Source organism: Mobula hypostoma, chromosome 12 (genome assembly GCF_963921235.1).
Source record: "Mobula hypostoma chromosome 12, sMobHyp1.1, whole genome shotgun sequence".
In the NCBI taxonomy this organism is placed as follows: Eukaryota; Metazoa; Chordata; class Chondrichthyes; order Myliobatiformes; family Myliobatidae; genus Mobula; species Mobula hypostoma.
This window is the reverse complement of record NC_086108.1, coordinates 93576305-93590750: the sequence shown is the minus strand read 5'-3', so window position 1 is coordinate 93590750 and position 14446 is coordinate 93576305. Positions and strand designations below refer to the sequence as shown.

The following is a 14446-nucleotide window of genomic DNA, read 5'->3' as shown; positions in this document are numbered from 1 at the left end:
CTTTTCATTATCCAAAATGTATGAATTCAGTTACTTACACTGAGGAATCACCTTTCCATAGTACTTTGTGCCTAGCTCCTTTAAAGTCGTCCCTTTAGTCTATACCAGGGGTGGCCAACCTTTTACATTCCATGCGTCAATTTTTTCATGCACGAGTTCAGATGCGACTTTTTCATGCACGAGTTCTATATTAACATATTTTTACAAGAATTGAATGGGGGTACAAGAGTAGTATGGCACATCTGAATTCCTGAGTGAAAAAATTGATGCATGGAATGTAAAAGGCTGGCCACCCCTGGTCTATACAATAATTTCAATTAAGTTAGTGAAATTGTGATTTTTGTTTCACTTTTGATTCTGCCAGGCTGTTCTGAGCCTGAAGATGATTACGCCTATTCCCAAAGGAGAGGAGGTTAGAAGGAAAGCAGATGTTGTGCTTAATCATTCGAGTTCATCTCAAATTAAATCATAAAATAAATAAATTATTATTCCTTAATTTAGTTAAAGTGGATGATCACAGTCTTTTTCCCAGAGTAATGGAATCTAACACTAGAGGGCATGGATTTAAAGTGAGAGGGGAAAAATTTTAAAGGGAAACCAAGGATCAAGCTTTTCCATGCAAAGGGAGTTGATATGTGGAACAAGCTGCCACAGGAAGTGATAAAAGCAAGTACAACAATAATGTTTAAAGGCCATGTAGAGAGGGACATGGATAGAAAAGGCCTAAAGAGATATGGGTCAAATGCAGAGAGAAGGGACCAGCTCAGGTAAGCAACTTGATCACATGTTGAGCCGAAGGACTCCATAACTCTAAGATTCTAGGACTCTATCCAAGAAAATGTCATTGTCAATGGGTGGTGAGGTGGAGCTGTCAGGCATTCCTTCTCTACCAAAGGAGCTGTAAGGCATCTCCTCCCTCCACTAGCCTACAGGTCACCCTTGGGCAAGGTGTAGCACCTGATTAGCTCCCCGATCATGGTTACGTGAAGCCATGCGAGCAGGTGATGGATGGTCGTATGAGCAGTTGGTGCAAATCATGGGTCCTGGTTATGCGACCACTGACGCCAGTCAGACAGTCTCTGAAGAGTATTGACAATGGCTGGGTCACCCGTCTTGTAAAGACACTGCCCAGAAGAAGGTAATGGCAAACTGCAGCTGTAGAAAAGTTTGCCAAGGTGAATCATGGTCACAGAAAGACCATGATCGTGCACGTCATACAACATGGCACATAACAAATGAACAAACGATGAGAGTGACATGCTCTAAAATCTGCAGTGTAATGTTGGCCTTGTGCAAAATTGTAAAACCATTGAAAATGATTTAGCAGATTGTATTACATCTTACGATATTTTATTTTCACCAAAGTTAGAAGAAAGACGCAGAGAAACTAGAGGAGACAGTTTTTGGGTCTCCATTGATGTTAACCAGCAAGAAGTCACTTTACTGTTTTTTTCCTACCATTCTTCAACAATCCCAGATAACCTAGCGAAAAGGCTGTTCTAACCAAAATCATTGACCTGAAACTTTACTATTTCTCTCTTCATAGATGCTGCCTCATCTGTTGAGTATTTCTTGAACCTTGCAGTCATAGATTCGTTTTGATTTTGATAAGTCACGACTCTAAAGTTTTTGAAATACTCAGCAGATAAAATTCAAAACTTTGTTGTGTTTTAATTCTACACTATGTAACTACATTGAGGACAAACTCCAAGGCAGAGTACAAAGTAAATGGCAGGATACTTGGTAGTGTGGAGGAGCAGAGGGATCTGGGGGTACATGTCCACAGATCCCTAAAATTTGCCTCACAGGTGGATAGGGTAGTTAAGAAAGCTTATGGAGTGTTAGCTTTCATAAGTCAAGGGATAGAGTTTAAGAGTCGCGGGGTAATGATGCAGATCTATAAAACTCTGGAGAGGCCACACTTGGAGTACTGTGTCCAGTTCTGGTCACCTCACTATAGGAAGGATGTGGAAGCATTGGAAAGGGTACAGAGGAGATCTACCAGGATGCTACCTGGTTTAGAGAGTATGCATTATGATCAGAGATTAAGGGAGCTAGGGCTTTACTCTCTAGAGAGAAGGAGGATGAGAGGAGACATAATAGAGGTATACAAGATAGAATGTTGCCTCTTCCCCAGGGCAACACTGCTCAATACAAGAGGACATGGCTTTAAGGTAAGGGGTATGAAGCTCAAAGGGGATATTAGAGGAAGATTTTTTACTCAGAGAGTGGTTGGTGCATGGAATGCACTGCCTGAGTCAGTGGTGGAGGCAGATACACTAGTGAAGTTTAAGAGACTACTAGATAGGTATATGGAGGAATTTAAGGTGGGGGGTTATATGGGAGGCAGGGTTTAAGGGTCGGCACAACATTGTGGGCTGAAGGGCCTGTATTGTGCTGTACTATTCTATGTTCAATGTTCTATAATTCATATAAATGTCTTTACATGAATTACTTTATTTAAATGTCTTTTTATTTTCAAAGTTGTTGTTAAATCCACTAGATTGAACCAGAACTGAGCTGAACTGAATATGCCTGGACTCTTTTTATTTTGTGTTTTATATTCTGTGTTTTTCACTTGTTTTTTAAATTGTCTGTGCAATTTGTTATTTTTTGCATATGTAGGGTGGTGGGGGGGGTTAATGTTTTTCTTTGAACAGGTTCAGTAGTTTTCCTTGTTTCATGGCTGTCTGAGGGAAGATGAATTTCAGAGTTGTATACTACATATCTACTTTGATAATGAATGCACTTTGAATCTTTGAAGCTTGAATCTTGAAAAAGTATTTCTTTGCTCTAAAGGCAACAGTTCCAGTTCTTTTTTTCCATTGTAATAATAAAATTAATTAAAATCAGTTCATTATCCAAGTTTCATATTTTATTATTTAATTGTATTATCTGTTCTAATATTTCTTGCACATCTACTACAAAGAATACAAATTTCACAAAATTAGTTACTAATATCTTACATTACAACCTTTTGTTATTTTATATTCCATAATCTAAATCCCATTAACTGGTTCAGAATTGAACTGGATCAACAAATCCAGCGTGCATGCTCTCGTCCTTGCACACGTCCAACCATCATATTCATAAAACTGAAGCATTAGCATTTTGTCCCTGCTCTATGATAATACTTAATCCAATTAGTAAGAAAGGATTTTAATTTGCTGACGGATCTGGAAATGTGGACTGACTAATGTTAGATCCTGAGAGGAAATTACTAATACCTCAAGGTGGCCAGGCGACATTGAACTTCTCGCTGCCTCAGTACAGCTGCCTCCTCTCCATGGACTCTTCCTGTACTTTTTGCTGCCTCGGCAAAGTAGCCTGCAGAATCAAAGACACCACCTACTCCAGATATTCTTTCTTCTTCCTCCCCCACCCCACTCATCAAGCAGAAGGTAACAAAAGCCAGAAAGCACATACCACCAGGTTCAAGGACAATTTCTATCCCACTGTAATAAGTCTATAGAATAGTCCCTTCGGAGGATAAGATAGATTCTTGACCTCACAATCTACTTCATTATGGCCTTGCACCTTATTATTGGCTACACTATGCTTTCTCTGCAACTGTAACATGTCATCCTACATTCTATTACTGTTTTACCTTGTACAACTTCTATGCTCGGATGTGATGAAATGATCTGTATGAGGTCATGTGAAGCAGTTTTTTATCTCGGTACATGTGACAATAATAAAGCCATGTAAGACAATCATATTGTGTCTAGGACTTTGCTATACTGTATGCTACTCCATAAACTTTTCAAAATTCAGCCACGTATACAGGCAAACTGATAAAGCAAAATCGTTTCTTCTTCAGTGAACAAAATTGCAACCAACATGGTGGTCAAGAGATCTGTAGATTATTTACTCATACCAAATTATTGAAAGGCAAAAAAAGTATATTTTGGGATATTCATTGCTACATCAGAAGTACTTCAGATAATGAAGATTTGCTATTTGCTCATTTACTTAGATCATATAAAATACTCTTTTCTGGAAATTTTAAGTTACATTGTACTGAGCAACTTTAAAGTAAAAATAGGTAACCCTATAAGTTTGAACATGCTGTGATGATTTTATAGGCATCGACATTGTGGGTGATGTTTGCTTACCAATCTGTTCAGGAATGCTCAGCTGTTGATATGGCCAAGTACCTGATGCATTTGTTAGGCCAAATACATACAAGTTTATTACTAGAATGTAGAACTACCTTCCATGACATTACTTATTTAACCTAGAGTGTTATCATCTGCTTAAACAAATTTCATCCATTTCCTCACTCAATCAAGAACTAAAATGGCTTCTTTTCCAAGTGTACGAACACTATAATTCTTACATTCCAAATGTTGTTAAGCATGACTAGCACAATAATGATCAAGGTTCAGCAATAAAGCCTGTAACAGATTAACAAGAATGCCGAGGAGAAGGCTCACTGTACAAAATAACTATTTGTTGAAAGCAAAGGCAGAAGAACATATACTGCAGCTTACCTCAGACAGAGAAATGACATTTGGAGGAAATATCCAAGGGAAACAAACTCTTCTTTGGAGAATACATTTCTACACGAGACCTAATGATGGTGCTGCGCCAAACTACACAGCTCATGTGTAATCTGCTTGTTTTAATCCCCTTCTCAAAATAGAGCAACTGAATTTGTGCAAGAAAAACTGGTTAAAGTTGAATTGTCTTTCCTGTCGACTTCGTTGAACTTAATAATTTTATCAAGTTACACTTCAACTAAGTTCTGAATAAAAAAAAATTGAAACAAATCATGAGGTAAATTCACTAACAGGAGAATTTGTTAAGACATGACCTACATTTCAGGGCCCTATATGATGACATCCTTATTAAAATGCAGCAAATCATATGCAGGGCTGTCATTATTAATTAGTCCAAGATGCAGTTCAGTAAAACCTCCACTGACCGAGTAACAGAACAAATTGGATAAAAGCACGATCTTTACAGGCTAACTACCAAAATCATATCAACTTTTGAAATTATAAATCTCTGTTTGTTAAAGAGCTCTGTATTTTAATTGCATAAAACTCCAAATAGTTAATATAAAACAATTAATATTTAGAATTGCATTAGCATTTTCTATCTAATTTTGCCGTTCCTTTTAACTAAAAGATTGGACTGTTGAATTAATAATTGAGCTCACAGTATCAACAACATGACATGATTTTGGTAGATAGATTATTACTGTGTATCTATGCATGCATTGACAGAGTAACAAATACGAAGGCAGATTCTATTATAAGACCTGTACATAGCTTTCCTTCACTGACTCATACTTAATTGGTGGCTATATCACTACAAGCTTCTTAACATAGTTTGGTTCAAGAAGTTGGTAGAATTAGAATTTAAAAGTATATTGAACTGGTAAGGTGGCCCAAAAATTCAAATAAAATTAGCTACTGTTCACATAAAATATCTTTCAATTTTTGGATTTTTAGTATTTTTAATCATATCAGTGAAATTAAACTGCAAAAGCTCTGGATTAAACAAAACTTGTGCAGATTTATAGGCCATCACATGGAGCACATATTTTCACTTTCACAATATTACTGGAATCTACTCACCTCATAACATCTGTGGTTGAAACTCCCATCTTTATCATCTCTGATTATCCCACTGCACTTCTGTCTGGCCTGCCTTTAACTACTCTGTAAGCTCAGTGGACACAAAATTCCGCTGCCCATGTATTTGAAGAGCTACGTAGCATCCAGTTATGCAAAACCATAGACCATAAGACACAGGAGCAGAATTAAGCCATTCAGCCCATCGAGTCTGCTCCGCCATTCCATCATGGTTGCTTTAAAGATTGCAAAGATACAGGACAACAAACAGATGGTCACAGGAGGCAGAGGAGTGGCTACAGGATTGCTTTAAATCGGTAGAGTGGCCACACCATTGCTTCAAATGAGTTCAAGGACTCATCAGAGGATCTGAACGAAAAGGCCACAGCTGTCATGGACTTCATAAAAACAACTGCAGATGAGTGTGTGTCCACAAAATCCGTCACAGTCTTCCCCAAACAGAAGCCCTGGATGAACCCAGAGACCGGCAACCTGCTGAGGGCCAAATCAGTGCTGTTCTGGCCTGGTACCAAAATAAAATACAAAAGGTCCAGCACGACCTCAGGAAAGCCATCTGACATGTGAAATGACGATTCTGCACCAAACTCGAGTCGTTGAAGGATGCTCGACGGCTGGGGCAGAGCTTGAGTGCCATCACCTCCTACAAAGTGAAACCAAGTGACCAAGTAGGTTTTACTCTCAGATGAGCTCAATGCCTTTTATGCTCGTTTTGACCATCAAAACACGGAGGCACCCTTCACAAACTCCCACAGCCCCCAATGATCCTGTGATTTCAGCTTCCGAGGCTAACATGAGAATTTCTTTCGGGGGTGGGGGTGGTAAACCCATGGAAAGCATTGGGTCCAGACAGGGAACCTGGCCATGTACTAAACACCTGAGCTGATCAACTGGCTCTGCTTTCTGCAGGGATTGCTCCCTTTGTGATGGCTCTCTTCCCTAGTCCATTTGTCCCTCCCCACTAACCTCCCTCCTGGCACTTATCCCTCAAATGGCAGAAGAGTTACACCTGCCCATTCACTTCTGCCCTCAGTTCCATTCAGGGACCCAAAACAGTATTTCCAGGTGTGCCAACACTTCACCTATAAATCTATTGTGGTCATCTACTGTATCAGGTGCTCCTAAAGCAGCCTCCTCTACATTGGTGAGTCCCAACATAGACTGGGGGACCACTTTATCGAGCATCTTCACCCCATCTGCAAAAAGCAACCATTCAATTCCAGTCCCCATTCCTATTCTGACATGTCCACGATGAAGCCACTCTCAGGTTGGAGGAACAACACCTCTTATACAGTTTGAGTAGCCTCCAACCTGATGGCATGAACATTGATTTCACCAACTTCCAGAATTGTTTCCACCTCCCTCATCCCTCTTCATTTCCCCACTCTGCCCACACCCCACTTCTTCTCACTTGCTTAACACCTCCCCCGGTGCCCCTCCGTGTTCCCTTTCTCCCATGGTCCACTCTGCTCTCCTATCAGATTCCAATTTCTCTAAACCTTTAGCTTTTCCACCTATTGCCTCCCAGCTTCTTACTTCAGCCCCCTTCCCTGGTTTCACCTATCACATTCTAGTTTGTATTCCTTCCCCTTCCCCTACCTTTTATTCTGCATCTTCCCCCTTCCTTTCCAGTCCTGATGAAAGGACTTGGCATGAAACGTCGACTACTTACTCATTTCCATAAATGCTGCCTGACCTGCTGAGTTCCTGCAATATTTTGTCTGTGTTGCTCTGGATTTCCAGCATCTGCAGAATCTCTTGTGTTTCTGATCCAATGGCAGGAGTGTTCACTGATGTCTTTATCCTCTTGCTTCAACAGTCCGAGGTACCAACCTGCTTCAAGCAGGTTTCAATTCTTCCGGTGCCTAAGGAGAACATGGTTAGTTTCCTCAATGTCTATCATCCAGTAGCATTGATGTCTACTGTGATGAGGTGCTTGGAGAGGCCGGTGATGAAACATTCAATTCCTGTCTGAAGACTGACCTGGATCCACTCCAATTTGCCTACTGTCACAAAAGCTCAACAGCAGATGCCATTCCACAGGCATTTCACTCAACTCTGGAACCTTTGAACAGCGAAGATACAAACATCAGGATGCTCTTTATTGTCTACAGCTTGGCATTCAATACTATCCTCCCCTCAAAACTAATAGTAAGCTGCAAGACCGAGGCCTCAATACCTCCTTCTGCAACTGAATCCTCGATTTCCTCACCTACTGACTCCAGTCAGTTTGGATTGGCAACATTTTCACAGCAATCACCATCAGCACAGGTGCACCACAAAGTTCAAAGTTCAAGGTAAATTTATTATCAGTACATTACACCATATACAATACTGAGATTTGTTTTCCTTGTGGGCATACTCAATAAATCCAAGAAACACAACAGAATCAATGACGGACTGCTGCCAACAGGGTAGACAAACAACCAATGTGCAAAGCACAATAAACTGTGCCAAAACAGAAAAAAAGAAATAATGGTGAATAAGCATGTGAGATGAAGAATCCTCAAAAGTAAGTCCAAAGGTTATGGGAACAGTTCATTGATGGGGCAAGTCAAATTATCTCCACTGGTTTAAGAGTCTGATGGTTGAGGGTTAATAACTGTTCTCAAACTTAGTGGTGTGGATCTTGAGGCTCCTATACCTTCTTCCTGATGGCAGCCGCAAGAAGAGAGCATGGACAGTGAGAAGGCTGTGTGCTTAGTCCCTTGCTACTCACTTTGTACTTAAGACTGTGAAGCTAAGTCTTAAGTACAAAGGCGGACACCCCTGCTGAAATCTGGAGGAAAACACACAGAGGATGCAGAGGGGGATCACAAATGTGAGGAAAGAGGACCGGGTCGAGACAACAGAGACTTATGGAGATGAGGAGTTCGGTGGGTAATAAAATGGATGCGTTGACGGTGCTAGCTAGGAGTCAGAGAACATTTCGGGAGATCAGTGTTATGTGTTTTACTGAAACGTGGCTGCACGAGGACATACCAGACCAAAACTTTTCCATGGAGGGCTTCCAGACCATTCGGGCTGACCGGAAGTGCACTGAGAGCGGTAAGCGTAAAGGAGTTGGGGGCTCGCTGTTCTGGTTAACAATGGATGGTGCAATCCTGGTCATATTACGATCGAGGAACGTGTTTGTAGCCCGGATATTGAACTCTTTGCTGTTGGACTCTGGCCATATTCCACCGAGATACAACACTGGGCGTCACGGGAGGTTGTTCCTGCCAGTGGCCATCGAACTTTGCAGCTCCTCCCATGAAGGGTCAGGCACCCTGAGCCAATAGGCTGATCCTGGACTTATTTCCATCTGGCATAGTTTTCATATTGTTGTTTGATTGTGGTTTTTGTATTGCTATATTTATGCTCTATTCTTGGTTGGTGCAACTGTAACAAAACCCAATTTCCCTCGGGATCAATAAAGTATGTCTGTCTATCTATCTATCTATCTATCCAGTGCCATATTTAAGCTTTCTGACAACACCACTATCGTTGACTAAACCAAAGGTAATCATGTGTCTGCATATAGGAGGGAGATTGAAAATCTGGCAGAGTGATGCCACAATAAACTTTTCTCAATGTCTAGAAAGATCGAGGAGCTAATTATTGACTACAGGAAGAGGAAATCGGAGATCCATGAGCCAGCCCTCATCAGGGGATCAAAGGAGGAGAGGGCCGGCAACTTTAAATGCCTCGGTGTTATCATTTCAGAGGGCCAGCACGTAAATGCCATTACAAAGAAAGCACAGCAGAGTTTCTACTTTCTTAGAACTTTGCACAAATTTGGCGTGTCATCTAAAACCTTGACAAATTTCTTTAGATACGTGGTGGAGAATGTGCTGAATTGCTGCATCTCAGCCTGGTATGGAAACACCAATGAACTTGAACAGAAAAGACTACAAAAAAGTAGTGGATACATCCCTGTCCATCGGGAGTAAAGCTCTCCCCATCACTGCGCACATCTACATGGAGCACTGTCGCAGGAAAATAACATCTCTCGTCAAGGACCCCCCACCATCCAGGCAATGCTCACTTCTCGCTGCTGCCATCAGGATGGATCACAACGATCAGGCACTTGAACAGGGAGGATAATTTCACTCACTGTAGAGATACAGAGGGACTATTTTAGCCAGAGAGTAGTAAATCTGTGGAATGCTCTGCCACAGACTGTGGTGGACACTAAGTCCGTGGGTATACTTAAGGCAGAAGTTGATTGTTTCCTGATTAGTCAGGGCATCAAAGGATATGACAAGAAGGCAGGTATATTGGGTTGAGTGGGATCCAGGATCAGCCATGATGGAATGGAGGAGCAGACTCGATGGGCTGAATGGCCTAATTCTGCTCCTTGGTCTTGTGGTCTTACTGCATCACTGAGCCATTCCCATAACCTATGGACGCATTTGCAAAGACTCTTCATTTCATGTTCTCAATATTTATTGTTTATTTATTTATTATTATTTTTTGTTCCTTTGTACTTAATGTGAACCTCCTAAAGAATATAAATCTCAGTGTTGTATACGGTGACATATGTGTACTTTTATAATGGATTTACTTTGAACTTATTATCCCTCCCAAAACCATTATCCTGTCTTCTCTTCTGTAACTCTTTACTGCTTGACTAATCAAGAACCTTTCTACCTCCGTTTTACAGTGCCTAAAAAAGTACTCACCCTCCCCCCACCCTTGGAAGTTTTCATGTTTTATTGTTTTACAACATTGAATCACGGTGGATTTAATTTGGCTTCTTTTGACACTGATCAACAGAAAAAAAAACTCTTTCATGTCAAAGTGAAAACAGATCTCTACAAAGTGATCTAAATTAACTACAAATATAAAACAAAAAAATAAACCGCTTGCAAAATATTCAATCCCTTCAAGTCAGTGTTTAGTAGATACACCTTTGGCAGCAATTACAGCCTTGAGTCTGTGTGGATGGGTTTCTATCAGCTTTTCACATATGGACGCTGCAATTTTTCCCCATCCTATTTACAAAACTGCTCAAGATCTGTCAGATTGCATGGGGATCATGAGTGAACAGCTCTTTTCAAGTCCAGGCACAAATTCTTAATTGGATTGAAGTTTGGACTCTGACTTGGCCACTCCAGGACATTAGCTTTGTTGTTTTTAAGCCATCCCTGTCTAGCTTTGGGTTTATGGTTGGGGTTATAGTCTCGCTGGAAAACTAATCTCCCAAATCAAGTTCTCTTGCAGACTGCATTGGGTTTCCCTCCAGGATTTCCCTGTATTTTGCTGCATTCACTTTACCCTCTACTTTCACAGACCTTCCAGGGCCTACTGCAGTGAGGCATCCCCACAGCATGATGCAGCCACCACCACGCTTCACAGTAGGGATGGTGTGTTTTTGATGATGTGCAGTGTTTGGCTTATGCCAAATACAGCATTTAGTCTGATGGCCAAAAAGCTCAATTTTGGTTTCATCAGACCATAGAACCTTCTTCCAGCTGATTTCAGAATCATCCAGATGCCTTCTGGCAAACTCTAGCTGAGATTTCATGTGAGTTTTTTTCAACAGTGCCTTTCTCTTTGCCACTCTCCCATAAAATTGTGACTGTTGAAGCATCCAGGCAACAGTTGTATAAACAGTCTATCCCATCCCAGCCATCGAAGCTTGTAACTCCTCCAGAGTTGTCATAGGTCTCTTGGTGGCCTCCCTCACTAGTCCCATTCTTGCACGGTTACTCAGTTTTTGAGGACGGCCTGCTCTAGACAGATGTACAGCTGTGCCATGTTCTTTCTATTCCTTGATGATTAATTTAACTGTACTCCAAGGGATACTCAGTGACTTGGAAATTTTCTAGTATCCATTTCTTGACTTGGGCTTTTCAGTAACCTTTTTTCAGGGTTGTTTGGAGTGTTCTTTTGTCTTCATGGTGTAGTTATTGCCTGGATACTGACTCACCAGCAGTTGGACCTTCCAGATACAGGTATATTTTTACTACAGTCAATTGAAACACCTTGACTACACACAGGTCTCCAAAAACAGATCTCCATTTAACTAATTTTTTGACTTCTAAAACCAATTGGCTGCACCAGTACTAGTTTGGTGTGTCATTCTGAAGGGGGGTGGGGGTGAATACATATGTTTTATCATCATCATCATCATCATCAGGTGCTGTGCCCAGTTTGAGCTTTGACTGCCATGGCCCACACACACCTGTTTTGGATCAAGTGGATCAATTCATTGGTATTCATTTCCAGTTCTCTGGCTCCTGTCTCCATCATCATTTGACTTTGTCTTCCTCTTGCTTTCTTCCCTTCAATCTTTCCCATAATTACTGTGCATTCTAACTCCTCTTTCCTAATCACATGTCCAATGAAGTTGCGTTGCCTTTTCATGATCTCGTACATTATTTCTCTTTTTGTGCTTGCTCTGTTCATGACATCCTCGTTAGATATTTGTTTTGTCCATGATATTTACATCCTCCTCAAAAACCACATCTCTGCTGCTTCAATTCATTTCCTCGTGTTTCTAGGTATTGTCTAACATTCTGAGCCATATAAAATAACTGGATAAACGTAACATTTCAGTACTCTGAGGCAGGTTGCCATGTCTAGTTTAGTATTGGTCAGTATACTCTTCATTCTCGTAAAGGTGTCTTTTGCCATCCCTATTCTTCTTTTGATGTCCATGTCGCACCTGCCATCTGATGTCACCCAGCTTCCTAAGTAGCAAAAGTTCTGTACTTGTTTTATGTCTTCCCCGTTTATTCTCAGCCTGCAGATAGGATTCTCCTTCTTTTTGGATATCACCATACATTCTGTCTTTTTGCAATTGATAGACAGACCCATTTTTGCATTTTCTTCAACAATTATATCAATTATGTTTTGTAGTTCTTCCTCCGTACTTGCAATTAACACAGTGTCATCTGCATATCTGAAATTATTGATGTTTTCACCACCAACTTTGATTCCCAAGATGTCTCTTATTTTTTGTAATATTGTTTCACTGTACACATTAAATAAATCAGGGGAGAAAACACACCCTTGTCTAATGCCTCTCTTGATTTTCGTAAACTTACTCGCTTCTCCATCTATTTTTACAGCGGCAGACTGTTCCCAGTACAGATTTCTGATTAGGCGGAGGTCTTTCAAATCTAGATCTAGAGTTTTCTGTAATATTTCAAATAACTTATTGTGCTTCACTTTATCAAATGCTTTTGTGTAGTCGATAAAACAAACAAACAAATCTTTTTGCACTTGAATAGCTCGTTCTGATAGTATCCTTAACATCAATATTGCATTTCTTGTACCTTTGTCTTTCACAAAACCACATTGTTCTTTACCTATTTCAGCTTGTATCTTACTTTTAGCTCTTGTCATCAAAATTCTTAAAAGTATCTTGGTGATATGACTCATTAAACTTATGGTCCTATGTAATTCACATTCTATTGCTCCAAGTTTCTTAGGAAGAGTGATAAATACTGATTTTTTCATCTCTTCTGGTATTATTCCAGTCTCATAAATGTCATTGATTAAATCAGTAAATTTTTCAATTCCATAATCTTCAAGGGTGATAATTTGTTCGATTACTAATTCATCAGGACCTGTTGCCTTTCCTTTCTTCATCTTATTTATTGCATTACGAACTTCAGATTTTAAAATACTTGGACCTTCAATGTCTTTCTTAATTTCTGGTTTTTCACCTCGATTGTCTTCAAACAATTCCTGAATATACTCAGTCCATCTGTTCATAATCTCATCTTTTTCCATGATAATGGTACCATCCTTTGCTTTCAAACATCCACCTGAAGAACAGAGGAGCTTTTTACCAGTGATATTCTTGATTTGTTGATGTAACCTTCTTTGATTGGTAATAGGGATTCTTTCTATTTGCTCACATTCCTGGTTTAACCATTCCTCTTTGGCTTTTTGACATAAGCTTTTAACTTTTTTATCTAAGGACTTCTATTCTATCAGATTTGCTTTCTTTCGTCTCCTTTCTTCCATTAGATTTTTGATTTCATCTGTCATCCACTTATTCTTTGTGCTTTTTTCTTTTTTAGGAATCACTGCCTTTGCTGATTCTACCAAGGCATCCTTTAAAGAGTTAAATTTCATTTCTACATGATTGCTATCATCTTCAACAAATTCTATTTCTAGACTTTGAAATCTATTCCTTACTTCAATTGTAAATTTTTGTCTTTAAGTTTTCTTCTTTAATTAATTGAAAGTAGTCAAGGGATTGTTCAGGATTTTGCTTCTTTAGTTTTTTAAGATTTACTTTTACATGACATATACTGGGTTATGGTCACTATTACACAGAAACATAGAAACATAGAAAATAGGTGCAGGAGTAGGCCATTCGGCCCTTCGAGCCTGCACCGCCATTTATTATGATCATGGCTGATCATCCAACTCAGAACCCCGCCCCAGCCTTCCCTCCACACCCCCTGACCCCTGTAGCCACAAGGGCCATATCTAACTCCCTCTTAAACATAGCCAATGAACTGGCCTCAACAGTTTGCTGTGGCAGAGAATTCCACAGATTCACCACTCTCTGTTTGCAGTTTGCACCTGGATATGTTTTGCATTGAGTCACTGAGTTTCTAAATCTTTGGTTTATAGTAATAAAGTCAATTTGATTTCTAGTGTTATCACCTGGACTTTTCCAGGTCCACAAGCGTCTTGGATGGTTTTTAAAGTAGGTATTCATAATGACCTGATTATTCATCTTGCACCATTCTACCCATTTCTCACCTCTCTCATTCCTTTCCCCTAGTCCAAATTTTCCTATGGTATTTCCATCAGCACCTTGTCCTACTTTAGCATTTAGATCTCCCATGACAATAACAATATCTTGAGATTTGCATCTATTCTTTGCTTGTTCAAGC

General features: G+C 40.1%; 1 protein-coding gene across 1 annotated transcript in view; it reads right to left on the bottom strand.

The window, feature by feature from the left end:
* The window catches only part of abca4b (ATP-binding cassette, sub-family A (ABC1), member 4b), a 190936-nt gene extending 186395 nt beyond the window's left edge, over positions 1-4541 (bottom strand). The window contains exon 1 of the mRNA XM_063064621.1: positions 4494-4541. The gene's annotated coding sequence lies outside the window, so the exon portion shown is untranslated. The remainder of the gene's footprint in view (positions 1-4493) is intronic.
* Positions 4542-14446: the final 9905 nt, after the last annotated feature.